The 21,907-nt window shown below is 38.4% G+C and overlaps 1 protein-coding gene and 1 pseudogene across 3 annotated transcripts in view; both read left to right on the top strand.

Moving 5' to 3' along the window:
* Nucleotides 1-21,907, top strand: part of RUNDC3B (RUN domain containing 3B) — a 183,363-nt gene that overhangs the window by 29,976 nt on the left and 131,480 nt on the right. The gene's annotated exons all lie outside the window — the stretch shown is intronic.
* On the top strand, nucleotides 1,728-1,990 carry LOC102835491 (annotated as a pseudogene).

Below are 21,907 nucleotides of genomic sequence, written 5' to 3'. Positions count from 1 at the left end.
GAAACTACCAGCTGTTCTGTGGGAGAAAGATGAGCCTTTCTACTCCCGTAAAGATTTACAGCCTTGGAAACCCTGTACAGGGTCACTATGAGTCAGAACTGACTCCACAGCACATAACAACAACATATATATACATATAAAATGGGTTAAAATGGGCTAAATAATAAAATGGGTTAAATACATATATGTATATATATGTTGTTGTTGTCAAGTACCATCAAGTCAATTCTGACCCATAGCAACTCTGTATAGGGTTTCCAAGGAACAGCTGGTGAGCTTGAACCACCAACCTTGCAATTAAAACAGCTTTGCAGTCTGGTGCATTAACCCACAGCACCACACCAGGACTATATATATATATATATATGTGTGTGTCATGTATAAAACTAGCTATGAATAGAAAACAGTAAGGTCATTTTGAAATGCTCATGCTGAGGGGTTGGATAGATTTACCACCCAAGTGGACCTCTCTTGCATACCAGTGTTCATCTAAGTTATACCTTAGTACACAAACTAATTATTATGGATCTTCAGAGTTACTTCTAAACAATAAAATCTATTTACATTATTTATGAGAATCTAAATACCACTATATTAAAAACAGAACCCCTTGTTTATGTATGTGTAAGAATTCCACTAGTATGACTAAAACAGTGAGGAAGCTCATGCAGTAAGATTTGTACCAATATTTAAAGCTAGGTAAGAGCAATCATTTAACTTTTTAAAAAAAGTTTCTGTAAATTGTCGGTTGTGTCACTCTGATCAGTAGAGCATATGAATTAAGGGAGGATTAATAATTTTCTTAACACTTTACTGTGAAAATTTGCAGAGCAAATTTCCCATTCAACAGTTTATACACATTTTATTTTGTGTCACTGGTTACAATCCTCTCAATGTAATAGCATTTTTTCCACTTCCTCCCTGGGTTCCCTATTTCCATTTGCCCATCTTTCCTCTCCTTCTCACCTTCTCAACCTTATTGCAGGGCAAGTACTGCCCTTTTGTTCTCATATGGTTGATTGTTCTGAGGACCCCGTTCCTTATGGGTGTTATTGTTCACTTTATAGTTTATTATATAGGACTGTCTATTGCTTGTTTGAAAGGAACTGGGCTCAGTTCCAGTTTTGAAGGATATCTATGAGCCATAGTCTCAGAGGTTCCACCAGTTTGTATCAGACCAGTTTGCATGTTTTTCTCTTTTTCTCTCCAGGACCTTCTGTTGTGATCCCAATTGAAATAGTCGATATTGATAGCTGGGCATCATTTCATTCTTCTGTTCTCAGACTGTTGGAGGCTGTGGTTCACGAGGTCCTTAGTATTTTGGACCAATTGTTTCCTTGGGTCTTGGATTGCTTTTTACTTGTCTTTACTCAGATGGGGCGAGTCCAATAATTGTATCTTCTGTGATCTCTTATAAGTTTTTTATTTTACTTTTTTTCCCCCACTGATGCTCATAAGCTTTTAAAACTCCAGCAGATACTCACCAAAGTAGGATGTAGAACATTGTCTTTATGAACAGTGCCATGATAATTGATCTAGATGCCTCCCAACACCATGGTCCTAAGACCTCAAGTCTAGTGAGTGACTCAGTGAAGGAGTTGGTTATGGCTAAAAGTTTGCATAACTTTGCCCCTGTACAGGGAGGCTTCAAAAAATTTATGGCACATGAGCAGCTGCAGTGCTGGTGGCAGCATCTAAAGGCAGCAACAACAGCTCCAGCCCGTTGCTTTACCTTTTGCTGTACAGTCATAGTCATTATGCTGACGAGAAAGTCTCCAGAGAATTCAGAGGGTAAAGATGGATCCAAAGGAACTGAGCATGAGTGCACGAGACAATCTGCCAGATTATCAGCAAAACCTGCTCTGCCAAAACCTGAATCCAGACCAAGAAAAGCATCTGCTAAGAAAGAACCTGGAGCAAAGATGAAAAAGGTGCTAAAGGGTAGAAGGAGGAAAAGCAGGAAGCTGGAAGGGAAGGCACAGAAAACTGAATCTATAGATAATGAGGGAGAATGAATTGTCATGAAATCTTGGGACAACTTTTATAAAAGCTATTTTTACCAAATGTTTTATAAATGCTAATTTCTTAGGATTCTACTAATTGGCACATAAAAATATATAAGGGTGGACATTTGACCTTATAGGAATGCTTTTTGGAAATTTCCATCCTCAAGTGAAGTAATAAATACCAGTTTAATATTGGAAGCTTCATGTAAATTGATTCAGCATTCCATGCTCTTGCTTTAGAACTTTAGTCTTGTGCATATTGTGATGTTTTACAGTGTATATTTGAATTTTTCATGCAGTTTTTCTAGAGCAATTATCAGTGGTGCTTTTGTACCTACGTTTTATGTGATTTCATTGTAACATGGATAGGTGTGGCCACCTGTTGACTAATTATGGTTTAAAATAAAAACTTTTTATTGCCTGCAAAAAAAAAAAAAGTTCATAAAAAATAATTAAAAGATAGAGATGGCGGATTAGTTAATCTTACAGTGCAGAGACAGGACTCTAGGATCATCAAGGGAGAAGAGCACAAGCAGAATGCAGAACGCTATCCAGAGAAGCAGCCACACCGGAGATGGAGACAGAGAAGATACGGAGAGAGGGAGCAGCTGAGGACTCTAGACACATAGAAAGAGAGGGATTGAGTGCTAGTGGCCAGGAGGCAGGCTTGCAGAATGTGCCCTTTGGTTGTTTAAATTATATATTCTGGAGTGTTTTTGTGTACATCCCCCGACCGCACCCCCCAAAAAACCAGTGGGAATGGAAGCAAATACTGTTGAATGATGATGGATGATGGAGTAGATTGTAATCTTTGTGATGAGACGATGAGTGTAAAATTGGTTTTCTCCCATTTAAACTGTCACTCAATTCACAGTAAAAAACTTTCAAAATAATAATAATAATAATGGAATTTTCCCACGAAATTTTGAAGCCATTTGTTGTTGTTATGCTCTGATATACCTGGATATATTTGCAGCACATAGAAATATCCTCTGCCTAAACTCTGCCAGGAGTCTCGGTGTTGTATGATAAGCACTTGACCACACGGTCAGTTTGAAACCCAAGGTTGGTGGTTCAAACTCACCAGCTGCTCCTTGGAAACCCTATACAGGGTCGCTATGAGTTGGAACTGACTTGACAGCACTTAACAACAACAGTGCTATCTAGTTTGAGTACAGTTGTTCTGCAGAGTAAGCACTGGACTGCGAACTGCAAGGTCAGCAGTTCAAGCTCACTAACTTCTACTTAGAAGAAAGATGAGGCTGTCTGCAAAGATTTACAGCCTCAGAAATCCTATATGTGGTCACTTTGAGTTAGAACCCACTCAACCTCACTAAGCAACAGTAATCTAATTAGTGATCCCTCCCCCGCATTCCCAGTAATCATCAAAGAATATTTTTTTCTGTGCATATACCTTTCCTAGAATTTTTAGAATTGTGGCTTCATGTATTATGTTTTTTCTACTGATTATTTGATTCTATATAGTGGCTTCCAGGTTCATCTATGTTGTGAGAGGTTTTGTGGATTATTCTTTAGTGTTACATAATATTCCACTGTGTATATTACCATAGTTTGTGCATTCATTCATCTACTGCTGGGCACTTACATGATTTCCAGCTTTTTGCTATTGTGAATAATGCTGTGATTAGCATGGATGTATCACGGCTCTCATTTCTATAGGATATATACCTAGTAGTGGGATTGCTAAATCATTTGGTTTCGTTGTTTCTAACCTTTAAATTGATGTTCCATTCAATTTTCTGAAGTGGGTGTGTAATTTTAAAATCCCCCAGCCCTACAACCTTGCCCACATTGATTTTTTTCTGTTTAAAAAATTTTTTTTTTAATCATTGCTATTATTGCTGGGGTGCGATGATACCTCATTACTGTTTTAATTTGAATCCCCCTAATGGTTAATCCCCCTAATGGAGCATTTCTTCATGTATTTATTGACTGCCTAAATGTTTTCTTTGGTGAAATAGCTTATTCATGTCCTTTGTCTATTTTTCTTAATTTGGTTATTTGTCTTTTATTGACAATTTTTATAAATTTTAGAGAGCTGCCTTTTGTCAGGTCATTGTCAAAGTTATTTCCCCAGTCCATAGCTTCTCCTTTTACTCTTTTAGAGAAGTTTTTTGAAGCACATCAGTGTTTAGTTTTTTAGAATATCTCAGCCATTCCAGCCATCATATAGTCTGATCTTTGTGAATAATTAGTTGTATTCTATAGACTATTTATACCATAAATTAGAATCCCTAAAGTTTATAATACTTCATTTTTCATACTTTGGAAATGTTACCAGGAGAGACGAGCCCCTGGAGAAAGATATCATGTTTGGTAAAGTGGAGAGTCAGTGAAAAAGAGGAAATCCCCCAATGAGATGGATTGGTATAGTGACAGCAGCAACGAGCTCAATTACAACAAAAGTTGTGAGGTTAGAGCAGAACTGGGCTGTTGCTGTTGTGCGTAGGGTTGCTACAAATTGGAGCCAACTTCACGACACCTAACAAGAACAACATCTCTTTTTCAAGTAATAGATTTTGGGTTTTTATTATAGATCAGCTGTGTATAAATTTACTTCTGGGTTCTCAATTCTGTTCCATTGTTCTGTGTGTCTGTCATTGTACTACTTCTGTGACTATATAGTAGGTACTGAATTAAGGAAGCGTGAGGCCTTCTACTTGAGGTTTACTTACCTGGAGTTCCTTTTCTTTCTACATAAAGTCGGTGATTAGTTTGATTTACGGTTTTTGAGATGAGTTATTTTAAAGAGCCAAGTGTCTAAGGACTTTCTTATGCTATTTTCCATTTTTTATAATTCTGTAATATTATGGAGTGTTGGTGTGGTGCTGTGGGTTAATGCAACAGATTGCAAAGCCGTTTGAACTACAAGGTTGATGGTTCAAGCTCACCAGCTGCTCCACAGAAGCCCTATGCAGGGTCACTATGGGTTGGAATCAACTTGACAGCACTTAACAACATTATTATATAATGAGGGACATTTAGAAGGGTTGTAGAGTCATTGTTCACTTAAAATTGTGTTATAGAACATCTAATTTTTTAGCACTTTTATTTATAGAGATAGAAGTTGGGTTATAGGAGAGAAAAGAGACCCCCAACTTCAAAAATACAAATATGTTGTTGTTAAGTGCCGCCAAGTCAGTTTCTGACTCATAACAACCTTGTATAGGGATTCCAAGGTATGGCTGGTGGGTTTGAACCACCAACTTGCAGTTAGCAGTCTAGTGCTTATCCAACAGCTATATACCTGGACACTTTAGTAAGTTGTAAACAGGAATAAACACATGACAAAGATAGATCCCAGGCGAGGGAAGTCATTGAAAACTTCATGGTGAATTTTCTGAGGTTACATCTCCACCATGTGGTGACCTTTTATAGGGTAGCAAGAACAAAGGAATCTCCTCCGCAGCCATATCATATATGCATGCCAAACCTATGGAAAGCAGGGAGGAAACTATTGGACATAGGAAAGCTTGCAAACGGTCTCTGTAGCTCTCAGGGTATGACATCACAACCAAGTAACTAACTATTAAGGACTGTGTCCAGAAATGTTACTGTAAGGACTGGCTGGGGAAAGTGGCCCAAATCCACTTTTAAAATATATTCTGCTTGTAACTCTGGCAGTTCAGCTGTCAAATAATCAAGAAAAAATGACAACTGAACACTCAAACCTAGGTATAAGATGGAATTAAGCTCTGCCTGGCTGGAGTTGTTTACGTGCAAAAAGCCTTCATATTTCATGCTCTACAGCTCCAGTAGCATAGTGGTTATGAATTGGGCTGCTAACCTCAAGGTCAGCAGTTCAAAACTACCAGCCATTCTGCAGGAGAAAGATGAGGCTTTCTGTTCCTGTAAAGATGTACAGACTCAGAAACCCTGTACTGGGTCACTATGAGGTGAAACCAACTCCATGGCACACCACCACCAACACCACAGTAGTATGTAGGTAGGATCTCTTGAAACCAGGGTGGAAAAGACATGCATTTGCCTGCTCAGCATAAATCACCCCAGTCAGCAACTCCACAGTACCACTTCAAGTTGTACCAAGGATCACAGATTGACTCCTAACATATTTAAAATAATTTGAATTGTACAAAGTGTGTTTTCTTACCATAGTGGAATTAGAAGTCCAAAATACAAAGATATCTTTTAAAATAACCAAATATTTGGAATTTAAAAGCGCACTGCTGAATAACTCTTGGGTCATAGAAGAAGTCACAAAACATTTTGAACTGAATGAAAAATAAAATTCAAATTTGTGGGATATAGTTTAACTAAAGGGAGATGTATAGCAGTGAAAGCTTATGTTAGAACTATTCAAGTGTTATCAACAGATGAATGATCAAATGTGGTATGTACATAGAATACTATTAAGCCATAAAGGGAAATGAAGTCCTGATACATACAACAACATGGATGAATTTTGAAAACTTTATGCTAACTAAAATAAGCCTGGCAAAAAAAAAAAAAAAAAAAAAGACAATCTGTGACAAATCTAAGATGACTCATAGCTATCTGTATAGGGTTTCTGAGAGTAGTTAGTGAACTTGAACTACCAACCTGTGATGACCAGTCTAGTGCTTTTCCTACAGTGTCACACCAGTGCTCAAATTAATGTAACACTTTCATATAAAGTGGACTGTACAACATGTTGTATGTAATCTTTGTCACAGAGTGGTACTTGTAAAAAATAATGAGTAGCACCGTGCAAACCCAGTCAGGAGTTCAAGTCCCTGTGGGCCCAAGTGTTGCTGACTGTCCAAACCATAGGTTCTGAGGATCAGACTTTAGCCACCTAGCAGTCATAGCAAAATGTCCCTTATCTGATTATTCAGTTATGCTGGTTAGTAATTCCATACATGAGCCCTGGATACCCACAGATAAATGTAAAAACCTTCCCTAAAAGCCGAGACTGTAAATTCCAAAAAGGCAAAGTCCCCCCCCCAAAAAAATAAAATAAAAGCTAAAGAGGATAGAAACTCTGTTAACTGATGGTATGTGGAGGGGATTATAATCAATGTAATGAAACAAGGTATATGAATGTTTGAATGTGAAACAGATGATGTGCCCTGAAAACTTTCACTCAATCCACAATAAAAACCTTAAAATAATAATAATAATGAGTAGCAAAAAAGGCAATTCTGACCAGCTAAAACTAAACAAGACGTTTTATATGGACACAACCACCGTCTTTAAAAATACCACTGAGAACTCAAAGATGATGGTGTGGCGCTGTGAGTTAATGTGCTGGACTGCAAGGTCAGTTTGAACTGCAGGTTGATGGTTCAATTTGTGTGAATATTCTTGTGGACTTCTGACAAACTGAAACCAAAACAGAAAGTAACAAGTCTTGGTATGATTTGTAAATTATTATTTCTTGTTCTGGAAGTTTTATGCTAGCTACATATGTAATTTCTGCTTGCTGTGATGAAAAAGTTTTAAAAATAATTATTTATGATGATTGCACACACACAAATTTTATATTAGAAAAGAAAAGATGTAAAATCAATAATCTTAGCTTCCTCTTTAAGAAACTAAGAGAAGAGCAAATTATATGTAAAGCTAGAATCAAGTGAAATAATAAGGATAAAAGCAGAAATCAATGAAAACAACAGAAAATTCAAAGGCTGGTTGTTTGAAAACATTAATTAAATTGATCAATCTTTTGTTTGACCAAAAAAAATTTTTAAAAGGAAGGAAGGTACAAATTACCAACATTAGGAATGAAAGAGGACATTTCACTGTAGATATTGTATTTAAAGTACAATAAAGGAGTAGCTTGAATAACTATGACTATGAATTTGAATACCAAGATGGAATAGACCAATATCTTGAAAGATAAAACCTAAAAAAATTTAAACTTGTTTACTTGTTGCATTAAATCATTCTGACTGATGAACTAATAGATCACCTAACTAAGCATTTATCTATTAAAGAGGTTATATATATATATTGTTATTGTTTGTGCCGTGGAGTCGATTCTAACTCATAGCGACCCTGTACAGGGTTTCCGAGGCTGTAAATCTTTACGGGAGCAGACCGCCTCATCTTTCTCCCGGGGAACTGCTAATAGTTTCAAACTGCTGACCGATTCATAACCACTACGCTACCAGAGCTATATATATATATATCTATCTTATGATTGTGTGGCGCTGTAGGTTAATGTAGTGGATTATAAGATCACTTTGAACCCCAAGGTTGATGGCTCAAGCTCACCAGTCACTCCTTAGAAACCCTGTACAGAGTCCCTATGTGTCCTTACTGGTACAGACTCAATGGCACTTAACAACAACATTAAAGAGGTTAGATTAGCAATTAAAAACCTTCCAACAAAGAAAAGTCTTGACATAGATGGTTTCAATGTTGATTGGGCCCAGCCAAGAAATACAGTTGTTCTTGTTAAGTGCTGTCAAATCGGTTCCAACCACAGCAACCCTGTATAGGGTTTCCAAGAAGCAGCTGGTAAGCTTGAACCACCAACCTTGCAGTTCAGACTGACTTTGCAGTCTATAATAATAGCACCTCATAATTTCTTCAGAAGATAGAATCCTAGCTTATTTTATGAGGCCAACATTGGTTTAGTACAAAACTAGAATACGGTACTACAAGAAAAGAAAACTACATATCAATATCCTTAATGGGCATAGATAACAGAATCTTCCATAAAAGATTAGTATGTCAAGCTCTGGAATACAAGGATGTTCTAATATTTGAAAATCAGTTATTGTATTTCATTTTATTAGCATTCTGAACAGTAAAAATCTCAGGCTCATTTCATTTGTTGTCGTCCTTCTTAGGTGCCACTGAGTTCATTCTGACTCACAGCAACCCTAGGCACAAAAGAACCTAACACTGTCTAGTCTTGCACCATCCTCACAACCACTCCTATATTTAATTCCATTGTGGCTGCCGTTTCATTAAGGGTCTTCTTTATCGCTGACCCTCCACTCTACCAAGCATGATATTCTTCTCCAGGAACCGGCCCTTTCTGACAGAGTGTTCAAAGTACAAGAGAGGAAGTCTTGTTCTCATTGCTTCTAAGGAGCATTCAGTCTATATATATATATATTTTTTTTAAGGTTTCCATTGTGGATTGAGTGAAAGTTTACAGGGCAGATCATCAGTTTTACATTCAATAAATCTTACACCTTGTTTTATTAAAAGGATTATAATCCCTTCCAAGTACCATCAGTTAACAGTATTTCCCTCTATCCACTTTAGCTTTTAAAAAACAACAACAACAACAAAACCACTCAGGCATATATAATAATCTACATCTCCAAAGGGCACATTCTGCAAGTCTGCTTCCTGGCCACCAGCGCTCAGTCCCACTCCCCCTCTTCATACCCCCAACTCTGCCTCTGTCTCTGGCATCACTGCTTCTCTGGATAAGGTCCTGCATTATGTTTGTGCGCTTCTACCTTGATGGACCTAGGGTCCTCTGTTTCTGGACTGTAAGATTAACTAATCCCCTGTTTTTGTTACAAAACTTCTACCTTTACAATTGTGACGGTCGCAATTAATCATGATAACAATTATTCATTATTGAATCATACAAATCTTATCCCCATCTCTTTTCACCAGACCCATCTAGACAAAATGAACTCTATTCAGTGGGGACTCTTTCTTTCCCCTATACTCTTAAACTAAACTCCCTACTAAAACCTTGTAAGCCAGTCACTTAGTGCCTTTATTGCCCCCTCATCATAGGTAGCCAATGTTTAAGTTGCACAGAGGGGACAGTATTGTTACTTGATGTGAAGACTCCTTCCCTCTCTGTTGGTATTTAGAGTAACTACCTCCCTGAGTATAGGTCAGGTTCATTAAATTGTAGCAATTTACCCTTGTTTCCTTTATCCAAAAAAAAAAAGTTTTTTTTTCTGTTTTTATTTGTAATCTTCCTCTAGTCAAGTTCTGATTATCAAGCCAACGAGGCTAGGTCAATAGGTACTGTCAGCAAGTTTGGGTGTTCTTGTGCATCTCTCTTCAATTCATATTAGCTGGATACTTCACAATCAGCTCTAGACCTTTGTGGCTGTGTCCTTGTCCATGGGCTCAAGTGTCCTCAGGTCTCACCACATTCTGGACCAACCAGCCCTTTTTCTTCTCTCTCTCTCATCTCCAGGTGTGGTTGAACTCAGCCCATTTCTTTATTGCTGCCTTTCCCCATCTTCTACTCACCAGTAGACCAATGTGGTCACCAGTAAGGCTACATGTTTGTTTGAGTTATTCCCTTTGAGTTTCAGTCGTAGAGGGGAGTTTGTCCTTAAAGAACTTGATTGCTTGCCTTGATGCCTTCCTGGAAAACAGCTTGATTATTCTTTTAGTAGCCAGTCATGCTGACATTTTTCTTTTGGATTTTTCCTGATGATTTTCTTTGAAGATGTATCTTCTGTCACTCTGGCTGTTCCAGGCTGGTCTGCTTGTCCTTTCTAGTGGGAATGTCCCACCTCAGAAGGTTCTGGATGGGACTCAGGATTCCACCTAAGGTCCTATACTCTGTAAAGGCTTTGCAAGAGGCTTTTTCACTGGGCTAGTTCTAGAATTCCTTTTAGGTATTCCATTCAGTTATAGGCTGAAGGTGGACTTAAAAATTTTTTGTAATCGTGTTTCCCAACATTCCTTTCTATCTCACTCAAGTGTCTATTTTACAATAGTAGGCAAGGGACACCAGTATTCCTAAGACAGTCAAGCATCTTAGTATTATTTCCCCTCTTCAAACTATGCCTAGAACCCTGTATCACAGAGCCCAGTTGTTCCAAGGTTTAGCATGCATCACTATTTACTTCTGTCCCACTTAGGCCATACAAACCTGTCTCACTGTTCCCCTATCTGTCTTGTTCTTCCTCCTTCTCCCCCTTCTTTTGTTGCCCTCCCCAACACCTGAACTAAATCCCCTACTCTAACCCCATTGTTGTGGTTACTTTATATTCCATTAATTCTTCCCTCCATTAAGACAGTCTATTTTATCCTGTAATCTACCTGACCTTCCCACCACCTGGATCTCTGCTCCTGTGTGTTTACCTTCTCTCACATTGTAATTGTTTTGATCATAGCCTGACCTCCCAAATCCTCTGTTCTAATAATTTTATTCTGTTCTTGACTCTTCCATTTGTCAGTTGAATTCAGGGTGGGGCTGTCTCGTGTGTCACTATCTGGTTCTTGTCTGTTCTTTTTGGTTCTCAGTCCACAGAACTTCCTTTAGGATGTTTTTCATAGCAGGGTTGTCTTTGGCCTAATTCCTTAACTTCTGTTTATCCTGGAATGTTTTGAATACACCATCATATTTGATTGACAGCTTTGCTGGGTAGAAGATTCTTGGTTGGAAGTTTTTCTTTCAGGGTTTTATATATGTTTCCCCATTGCCTTCTTGCCCGCATGGTTTCTATTGAGAAATCTGAGCTTAATCTGATTTGCTTGCCTTTGTATGTTACACTTCTCTTTTCCCTAGCTGCTTTCAGGATTCTGTCTTTATCTTTGATTTTGGAGAGCTTGATTATTATATGTCTTGGTGATTGTCTTTTAGGGTCTATCCTTCTTGGGGTTTGTTGAGCTTCTTGAATGTTTATCTTTTCACTTTTGAGGATGTTAGGAAATTTTTCTTCCAGAAGCTCTTCAACCATCTCTTCTGTAGAATTGTGTGATTCTTCCATTCCTGAATGCCAATAATTCTTAAGTTATTCCTCTTCATGTTTCCAACATGAATTTTAGGCCTTCTTCAGATTTTTCTGTCCTTTTTTGTGTTTGCGCCTCTATCTTAGTAGTGTTGAGAGATTTGTCTTCTAGCTGACTATTCTGGCTTCTATCTCTTCAGTTTTACTCCTCTGCCCTTTCGGAGTATTGTCCATTTCTGATGTTCTATTATTAATCATTTGGACCTCTTTCTGTAGGTTTTGAATTGTTTTCGGTGCTGTATCTATTTTACTTGATTGTTCCTGTAGCATTTTCCTGAATTCTTCCTTATTTTTCTCAACTCCATTATATAGTGTTTTGATATATTTTATAATCATTTTTCTGAATTCCTTCTGAGTCATTTCCAAAGCCTGTCCATCTTCCAGTACAGAGTGTATGTCTACTTCCAACTCCTTTGCCTCAGTTACTTTATCTTGTTTCTGGACATGTGCTGATATAGTCATCTGCTTCTGTTTTTTGGGCATATTCAGGAATTATCTGTGGCCTTAATAGTTAGATGGGTGTGTATTTTGGTATTTTTTTATGCTTTCTGATTGCTTCAGATAGATGTGATCAGGAGATGGGCTTCCCTTTCCACTCTTCTTCCTGAGAAATTTCAAAATGCCACTGTTGATCATTGTGATGTAACTCAGGATTTAATTTTTCGCCTATTTCCTTTTTAGTCTGCCTGCTCCATCAGGCCTTTTTCCTAGTGATAAACAGTTCAGGGATGGCTGTGGCCATTTGGTTTCAAGTGGAAACTGACACTTTAAATTTTGAGGAGATCTGTACTCATGCATAGTAGAATCCTCCAGGGTGGGGGTGGGGTGTACACTCTCCCAGGGACTCCCTCTAGTGACCAGAATGGAGGTGTGCAGCCAGCGAGAGACCAATGAACAGATACAAAAAAAAAAAAAAAGAATATCCACACCTTTATCTCTGTGGTTCTGTCAGGCGTCCTTCCCCTGCTTGGTCTCACCCAAGATGGCAGCTCCGGGAGCAGCTGAGCATCTTGAATCAGAAAGCAATGGATTTCTTCTTCTACAAATTACCCTAGATTTAAGCCTTCCAACCTTCTAAATGTTCCTTTACATATGGTTAAGAATTCTGGCACCATCCCCTGAGCCTGCTTGGTCCAGTATTCTTGTTGCTGATGGAGCTTCTCACTGCGCTTCCACCCTCTCCACCATCATGTTTGTTCTTTAGTCTATACTTCTTGCAAGATGAATTTTCTTTGTTCTTGCAAGATGAATTTAAAGTCACTCGTACTTTAAATATTCTTCTCCAGTACCAATTCTTAGATGATCATTGTCCAACTTTCACATACATATAAGGCAAATGAAAATACCATGATTTGGGTCAGGCATACCTTAGTCCTCAAAGTGACCTCTTTGCTGTTTAACACTTTAAAGAGGTCTAATTTCTTGATTGCTGCTTCCATGAACATTGGAGATCCAAGCAAAATGAAGTCTTTGACAACTTCAGTCTTTTCAGCTTAGTAATGCCTAGAATATTGATTTCTGTGTGTTCCATTTCTATTTTATCCACCTTAGTATTTATTTATTTATTTTGGGGGAGGGTAGGGAACTTTGTGTTGTGAATTGAGTGAATGTTTACAGAGTAGACCACTGTTTTACATTCAACAAATAATTTAGTTTCATTTCAATGATTGCAATCCCCTCCATGTAAAATGGTTCCTTCTGTGGTTCTTATTGCCATTCTACCCTCTTTCCCAACCCTTTTGAACTTTTTCTTTAGGTACATGTTTCCCTATTGATCTTGAATGGTTGACCCCATGGTGAGCATACCTTGCTAGAGTTGTTGTTGCCCATATACACCTATCTATTGCTTGGCTGAAAATTGGACCAGGAGTGTGATTTCTATTCTAGACTATGGCTGAGACTTATAGTCTCAAGTTCCTTCTGTCTTTTCTGGCCAGTAAACCTAGGCATTTATATATATATATATATATAATTTTGAGTTTTGTTCCACATTTTCTCTCACATTATCTGGGACCTTCTAATGTAATCCCTTTCAGAACATTGGGTAGTGGAAGCCACACACCATCTACTTCTTCTGATCTCAGAGTTGTGGAAACCGATGGTTACGTGTTCCAGTATTCCACTTGACTATTTGATTCCATATCTCTTCAGTTTTCATCACTCTTCTTTCTTCTGTACATGGCGAGAGCAATAATTGCACCTTACATTGTCATTCATCAGCTTTTAAGATCCCTGTTTTTACTCACCAGAGTAGGATGTAGAACATTATCTTTGGTGACTGTGTTATGCTATTGACTGTGGTGTCCCCTAAGACTATGGTCCAGAACCCCAGGCCCAGTAACTTGTTGGCTAAAGGTGCTTGATACTGTCTAAGAAGTTTCCACCGTTTTGTTCTTTGTATGCTCTAGCTTCACCACATTCATAGTAACGTTGGCAGGAAATGCTTGTGTACAGATATCCTCTTTGAAACCTTTATATGTATTTGTGGGATACTCCTACTCTCCCTGCCATACCAATTCAGTCTGTGTCTGTGTCCATGTATTTACCTGTAGAAAACTGTTGTGTACATAATGGTTTTATCTCTGTCCCTTTGAACCCTTGTATTCCTCCTTGTATCTTCCCTTGTCTTCATCATTCTTCTTCCAACTTCCCTCTTCTTGTATAATGCCCTTCCCCTCTTGTATGTTGCCTTCCCTGTCTATCCTCTAGCCACAGAACTACTCTCCCTTCCCTCCAACCCCTGGTAATCGAAGAATGTTTCTTATCACATGAGAACATTTTCTTGAGTATTTACGATAGTGGTTTCATACAATATTTACCCTTTTGTGATTGAATAATTTTACTTAGCATAATGCCCTCCAGGTTCACCCATATTATGAGGTATTTAGCAGGTTCTTTGTAATTCTACAAAGTTGTATATTCTTCCATTATATGCATGTATAAAAGTTTATCCATTCTTTCATTGCTGGACATTTTGGTTGTATCTGTCTTTTGGCTATTGTGAATAGTGCAGCAGTGAACATGGATGTGTATGCATCTTCTCATGTGATGGTTATTATTTCTTGGGGATATATACCAACTAGTGGGATTGCTAGGTCATACGGTATTGCTGGGTCATACGGTATTGCTATTTCTAACTTTTTGATGAAGTACCATACCATACCATTTTCCATAGTGGTTACAACATTGTACAGTCCCACCAGATGTAGGAGGGTTCCAGTCTCTCCACACCCTCACCAGCATTTGTTGTGTTCTAAGTCCTGGTGTGGTGGTGTGGGCTAATACATCAGACTGCAAAGTCGTTTGAACTGCAAGATCGGTGGTTCAAACTCACCAGCTGCTTCTTGGAAACCCTATACAGGGTAGCTATGGGTTGGAATCAACTCGAAGGCAATTAACAACAACAACATGTTTTTAAACTTTGCTATTAATACTGGGTTGAGATGATGTCTCAGTGTTGTTTTGATCTATGTGTTTCTAATGGCTAATGGGAGTCCTGGTGTGGCAATGTAGAATGAGCACTGAACTGTTAACCATAAGGTTGATGGTTCAAATCCACCAGTCACTCCTTGGAAAACCTATACAGGGTCGCTATGAGTCAGAACTGGCTCAGTGGCACTAAATAGTGGCTAATGATGGTGAACCTTTTTTCATCTGATGGCCACCTGATTGTTTTCTTTGTTGAAGTGTCTGTTCATATCATCTGCTAATTTTTTAATTGGATTACTTTTTTCTTCTTTTAGAGGTGTTGAAGTTTTGTATAAATTTTAGAGATTAGTCCTTTGTCTGATATGTCATTGAAAAAAAAAATTCCATTATGTAGACTCTTTTCACACTTGGTGAAACCTTTTGATGCACATAAGTGTCTAATTTTTAGGAGGTCCCATTCATTCTGTTTCATTTTTTTAAAAAAAGGTTTTTATTGTGGATTGAGTGAAAGTTTACAGGGCAGATAATCAGTTTTATATTCAACAAATCATACACCTTGTTTCATTACAATGATTACAATCCCCTCCATGTACCATCAGTTAACAATATTCCTCTCTATCCACTTTAGTTTTAAAAAAGAAACACAAACAAAACACTCAGGCATATATAATAATTTACACCTCCAAAGGGCACTTTTTGCAAGTCTGCCTCCTGGCCACCTGCTCTTAGTCCCTGTCTTCCAATGAATCTGGAGTCCTCAGCCACTCCCTCTCTCCATGACCCCATCTCTGTCTCCGTCTCTGGCGTCGCTGCTTCTCTGGATAAGGTCCTGCATTCTGCTTTTGCTCTTCTCCCTTGATGGGCCTAAGGTCCTGTTTCTGGACTGTAAGATTAATCATTCCCCTGTTTTTGTTACAAAACTTCTATCTTTACAATTGTGACAGTTGAAATTAGTCATGATAATTATTCACTATTGAATCATACGAATCTTATCTCCATCTGTTTATACCAGGCCCATCTAGACAAGATGAAAACTATTCAGTGGGGACTCTTTCTTACCCCCCATACTCTTAAACTAAACTCCGTATTGAAATGTTGTAAGCCAGTCATTTGTGCCTTTATCGCCCCATCATTATAGGTAGCCAATATCTAAGTTGCCTTTCCGTATATACCCTGTGTACAGAGGGGATAGCATTGATACTTTATGTGAAGACTCCTTCCCTCTCTGTTGGTATTTAGAGTTACTACCTCCATGAATATAGTTCAGGTTCATCAAATTGTAGCAATTTACCCTTGTTTCCTTTATTAAAAAAAATTTTTTTTTAATCTTCCTCTAGTCGAGTTCTGATTATCAAGCCCTCAAGGCTAGGTCATATGGGTACTGTTTGCAAGTTTGAGTGTTCTTGTGCATCTCACCTCCGTTCATATCAGCTGGATGCTTCACTGTCAGCTCTAGCCCTCTGTGGCTTTGTCCTTGTTCATGGGCTCAAGCGTCCTCAGATGTCACCACACTTTGGACCAACCAGCCCTTCCACTTCTCTCTTTCATCTCCAGGTGAACGGGAGTCAATGGAGTGTGGTTGAACTCAGCCCATTTCTTCATTGCTGCCTTTCCTCCTCTTCCACTCACCAGTAGACCAATGTGGTTGCCAGCAAACTTACATGCCTGTTTGTGTGTTCCTTTTGAATTTCAGTCTTAGAGGGGAGCTTATCCTGAAGGAAGTTGATTGCTTTTCTTGATGTCTTCCTAGTGAACAACTTGCTTATTCTTGTAGTAGCCAGTCATGTTGACATTTTTGTTTTGTGTTTTTCTTGATGATTTTCTTTGAAGATGTATCTTCTGCCACTTTATCTTCTGCCACTTTAGCTGTTCCAGGCTGGTCTGCTTGTCCTTGCTAGTGGAGATGTCCCACCATCATAAGGTTCTGGATGGGGCTCAGGATTCCACCTAAGGTCCTATACACTGCAAAGGCTCCAAAAGAGGCCTATTTTCCTGGGCAAGTTCTAGAACCCCTTTTGGGTATTCCAGTCAGTTACAGGCTGAAAACAGACTTGCAAGTTTTCTGTAATCATGTTTCCCACTCAAGTGTCTATTTTACAATAGTAGGCAAGGGAGACCAATATTCCTAAGACAGTCAAGCATCTTAGTATTATTTCCCCTCTTCAAACTATGCCTAGAACCCTGTATCACAGAGCCCTGCTGTTCCAAGGTTGAACATGCATTACTGTTTACCTCTGTCCCACTTAGGCCATGCAAACCTATTTCAGTGTTCCCCTACCTATCTTGTTCTTCCGCCTCCTCCCCCTTCTTGTATTGCCGTCCCCAACACCCAAACTAAACTCCCCACCCCAACCCCACTGTGGTAGTTATCTTATATTCTGTGGAGTTGGTTACAACTCATAGCGACCCGCTACAGGGTTTCCGAGGCTGTAAATCTTTACGGGAGCAGAAAGCCTCATCTTTCTCCCGCAGAACAGCTGGTAGTTTCAAACTGCTGACCTTGCGGTTTGTAGCCCAATTTGTAACCACTATGCTACCAGAGCTCCTTCTTCCCTCCATTAAGACAGTCTTCATGTAATCTACCTGACCTTCCCACTACTTGGATCTCTGCTCCTCTGTGTTTACCTTTTTTCACATTGTAATTGTTTTGATCATAGCCTGACCTCCCAGATCCTCTGTTCTTATAATTTTATTCTGTTCCAACCTTCTAAATATTCCTTTGTATGTGGTTCAGAATTATGGCACCATCCCCTGAGCCTGCTTAGTCCAGTATTCTGTGTTGTTGCTGATGGAGCTTCTCACTGCACTTCCACCCACTCTGCCATATTGTTTGTTCTCTCTATATCATTTTTGATAACTTCTAGTTTTCCTTATTTTATACTTCATATATTCCATGTTACATTTGCAGCTGTTTCTTCTCATTTTGAGTTGTGTCCCATCAGCAAATGAAGGTCCCTAAAAGCTTTGCTTCACTGATATCATTAAGGTCAATTCTTCCTTGAGGAAGCAGCTCTTTATCAGTCATAGTTTAAGTGCCTTCCAACCTCAGGGACTCATTGTCAGGCACTATATCAGACAATGCTCTGCTGTTAATTATAAGCAGCAGCTGACCTTTCAGAAGTGACCTGCCTTTCCTTCTAAGTATGTCGTATTCTGGAAGCTTGGCTGAAATCTGCCCACCGTCAGTGGCTCTGCTTATTTAAAATACTAGTTGCATAGCTTCCAGCATCACACAACACATAAGCCACCACAGTATAGCATACTGACAGATTATCATTTCTATGAATGTATTAAATAGGTATATAACAAAATTCAAAATGCATGTATGTTAGCAACTCTTCTAAAACTAAGTATTAGAAGTGTAGTCCTTTAAAGGACATCAAGTCTACAGCAGTGTTTCTAAACCTTGGTATTAGTGATATTTTGGATTAGATGAGTCTTTGTTATGGATTTTAAAACTCAGTTTGTTAAGATATCAATTCTTTTCATATTTCTTAGAGATTTAACAAAATATCACTCAGTGTCTTATCAGACTGCTTTGTAGATAACAACAACAAAAAATATTTTAAAATTTAGAAGGTTAGGCAAAATATTGTCTGGGGTAGTGAAAATGGTTAATTGTTATATTCTTAACTTAAAAGTTGTTAATTCATAGCCACCCAGAGACACCTCAGAAGTAGCTGGCAATCTGCTTCTTTTATGTCACAGCCTGGAAGCTGTATTGAGCAGCTCTACTCGATATACATGGGTCACCATGAGTTAGACTCTGAACTGCATCTAGCAACAACAAGGAAAGTAACAAGGATAGATAAAACAATATCATAAAGAAAGAACAAGGTGCAGACTCATACTGTCTGACTTCACAACTTAGTATAACGTTATAGTAATCAAGACGGTGTATGACTGGTGAAAGCATACTCAGAGAGCAATGAAACAGCAAAGAGAGTCCAGAAGTGGATTCACTCATATACATTTGACTGCTGTTTGACAAAGGTGCAAAGTCAATTCAGTGAAGAAATGATAATATTTTTAAACAAATGTGCTGAAGCAATTTGATCTTTACAAGCAAAAAATGAATCCCAACTCACTCATAGAACTAATTATGTACATTTTTGTAAAGTGCAAAAGTATGAAAATCTTAAAATATAGAACATCTTTGTTATTTTTATGTAGTCAAATATTAGGTGCAACAATAAGAAACACAATCCATAAAATAAAGAGAAACTGGACCTCAACAAAATAAAAACTTTTGTTCTCCCAGAGACACTGTTAAGGGAATGAAAAAACAAGCCAGCAATCACATATTTGACAAACGGTTGTGTTCAAATACAAAGAACTCTTTAAAACTGAATGGGAGAAAAACAATCACCAATATGATTTTGAAATAGGCAAGATAGTTTCAACAAATATCTTACTAAGGAAGATGTACAAATGGCAAGTAAGCACAGGATGCTCAACATCATTGGTCATTGTTGTTGTTAAGTGCTGTCGAGTTGGGTCCGACCCACAGCGACCCTGTATATGGTTTCTGAAGAACGACTGGTGACTTTGAACTGTCGACCTTGCGGTTCAAACTGACCTTGCGGTCTAGTACATTTATGTTGCAGCACCACACCCACTGATTATTAGGATGATCACATGAGCTACCACGGTATACCTAAACCAAGGCTTGACAACAATGCAGATCAAATAGAATTCCTGCACATTGTTGGTAGGAGTGAAAATTTGTAACATCTTTTTTGCAAAGTTTTATCTTTTACAGTTAAAGTTATAATTATTATCTGAGGGTCTTCAGAAATTTAGTGGAAAAATGAAATTATATAAAATTTATTCCTCAACATCAGTTCCATAAAGTTCAAGCCACTTCTGTAAGTGATAATACCAACCATTTAGTTCATTCCTAAAGAACCGAGGGTCCTGGGAATTTAACCATGTCAATGCAGTCTTTTTTTGCTTTATTATAAACTGAAGAACACAATGATTGCCTTTTGAAGAATTTTTAAAGATTTGTTGTTGTTGTTAGGTGTCATCGAGTTGGTACCGACTCATAATGACCTTATGCACAGCAGAATGTATCACAGCCCGATCCTGGGCCAACCTCACTGCTGTTGCCACGCTTGAGCCTATTGATGCTGCCACTTTGCCAATCCATCTCGCTGAGGGTCTTCCTCTTTTTCTCTGACCGTCCACCGTACCAAACATGATATCCTTCTTCAGCTACTGGTCCCTCCTGACAATATGTCCAAAGTGTGAGAGATGAAATTTGGCCATCCTGGCCTTCAAGGAGCACTCTGGCTGCACTTCTTCCAACACACATGTTTGTTTTTTGGCAGCCCATGGCACTTTCAATATTCTCCTCCAACACCATAACTCAAAAGCATCAATTCAGCTTTTGTGTGGAACTTTAGAAATTGTCAAAAATGAAATGGAACTCATGAACATCGATACCTTAGGCATTAGTGAGCTGAAATGGACTGGTATTGGCCATTTTGAATCTGACAAACATATGGTTTACTATGCCGGGAATTAGAAAGTGAAGAGGAATGGTGTTACATTCAAAAGAACATATCCAGATAAGTCATGAGGTACAATGCTATCTGTGCTAGGATAATATCCATATGCCTATAGGAAAGACCAGTTAATACCACTATTTTTAAGATTAGGAAACAAAAAAATCAGAAAGGAGCTAAATCAGTATTAAAAGGTGGATGCCTAATGATTTCCCATCCAAACCCTTACAAAATTGCCGGTGGTCACAGAGAAGAATGAACAGAAGCCATGTCATTGTGGATACGAGCTCTGGAGAAGCTTTCCCTGGGGGAATTTTCCTGGTATGGCTCTGGCTAAATTTTTCAGAACAGTCTCATAATAAGAAGATGTTGTTGTTCTTCAGTCCTTCAGAAACTCAACAAGCAAAATGTCTTGAACATTCTCCAAAGCACTGTTGGCTGGACCTTTGCATTTGACTGGTCCGCTTTTGCTTTGATCACTGGATCACTTCCACATCTTTCCTGATATTCTGTATTCAGGAAACTACTGGTAAAGCCATTTTCTATCCCCTGTTATAATTCTTCAAAGAAATGCTTTAGGATCTTGATTCCACGTGTTTAAAATTTTCATCAAAAGTTCTCCTCTGATCTGAGTTTAGTAGATTTGGCACCCATTGAACAGAAAGTTTGTTCAACGTTAATTTTTCAGCCAGAGTTATGTAAACTGAACAATTGATAGGCATATCATGTTGGCTGTTATTTCTGCTGTTAATCATCAGTTCTCTTCAATTAGGTTATGGACAAGGTTAATTCTTATCTCTCAAATTGATTAGTGTGGTTTGTCACTATAGAATATATCTTCAACATTGTCTTTCCCTTCTTAAAGCAAGTTACCATTTATAATCTGATTTCTTTGGGGCATTGTCCTCATAGACTTTTCTTAAAGCATCAGTGATTTCACCATTCTTCCACTCAAACATCATCATAAATATGATATCTATATTTGCTTCATTCAATTTTAGCAGAACTTATGTTGCTCTGATAGGGGCTCTTTTCAAACTGATGTCTTTTCTTTTTCAGTGTCTCAAATTCTATTAAGACTTACTATGACTAGCGTAGTGGTTACGAATCAGGCTGCGAACCTTAAGGTCAGCGGTTCGAAACTACCAGCCGCTCTGTGGGAGAAAGATGAGGCTTTCTACTCCCGTAAAGATTTCCACCCTCGGAAACCCTGTACAGGGTCGCTATGGGTCGGAACTGACTCGACGGCACTTAACAACAACAAATG

The sequence above is a fragment of the Chrysochloris asiatica genome, unplaced genomic scaffold (genome assembly GCF_000296735.1).
Source record: "Chrysochloris asiatica unplaced genomic scaffold, ChrAsi1.0 scaffold00010, whole genome shotgun sequence".
Lineage (NCBI taxonomy): Eukaryota > Metazoa > Chordata > Mammalia > Afrosoricida > Chrysochloridae > Chrysochloris > Chrysochloris asiatica.
This window is presented reverse-complemented; position numbering and strand designations above follow the sequence as displayed.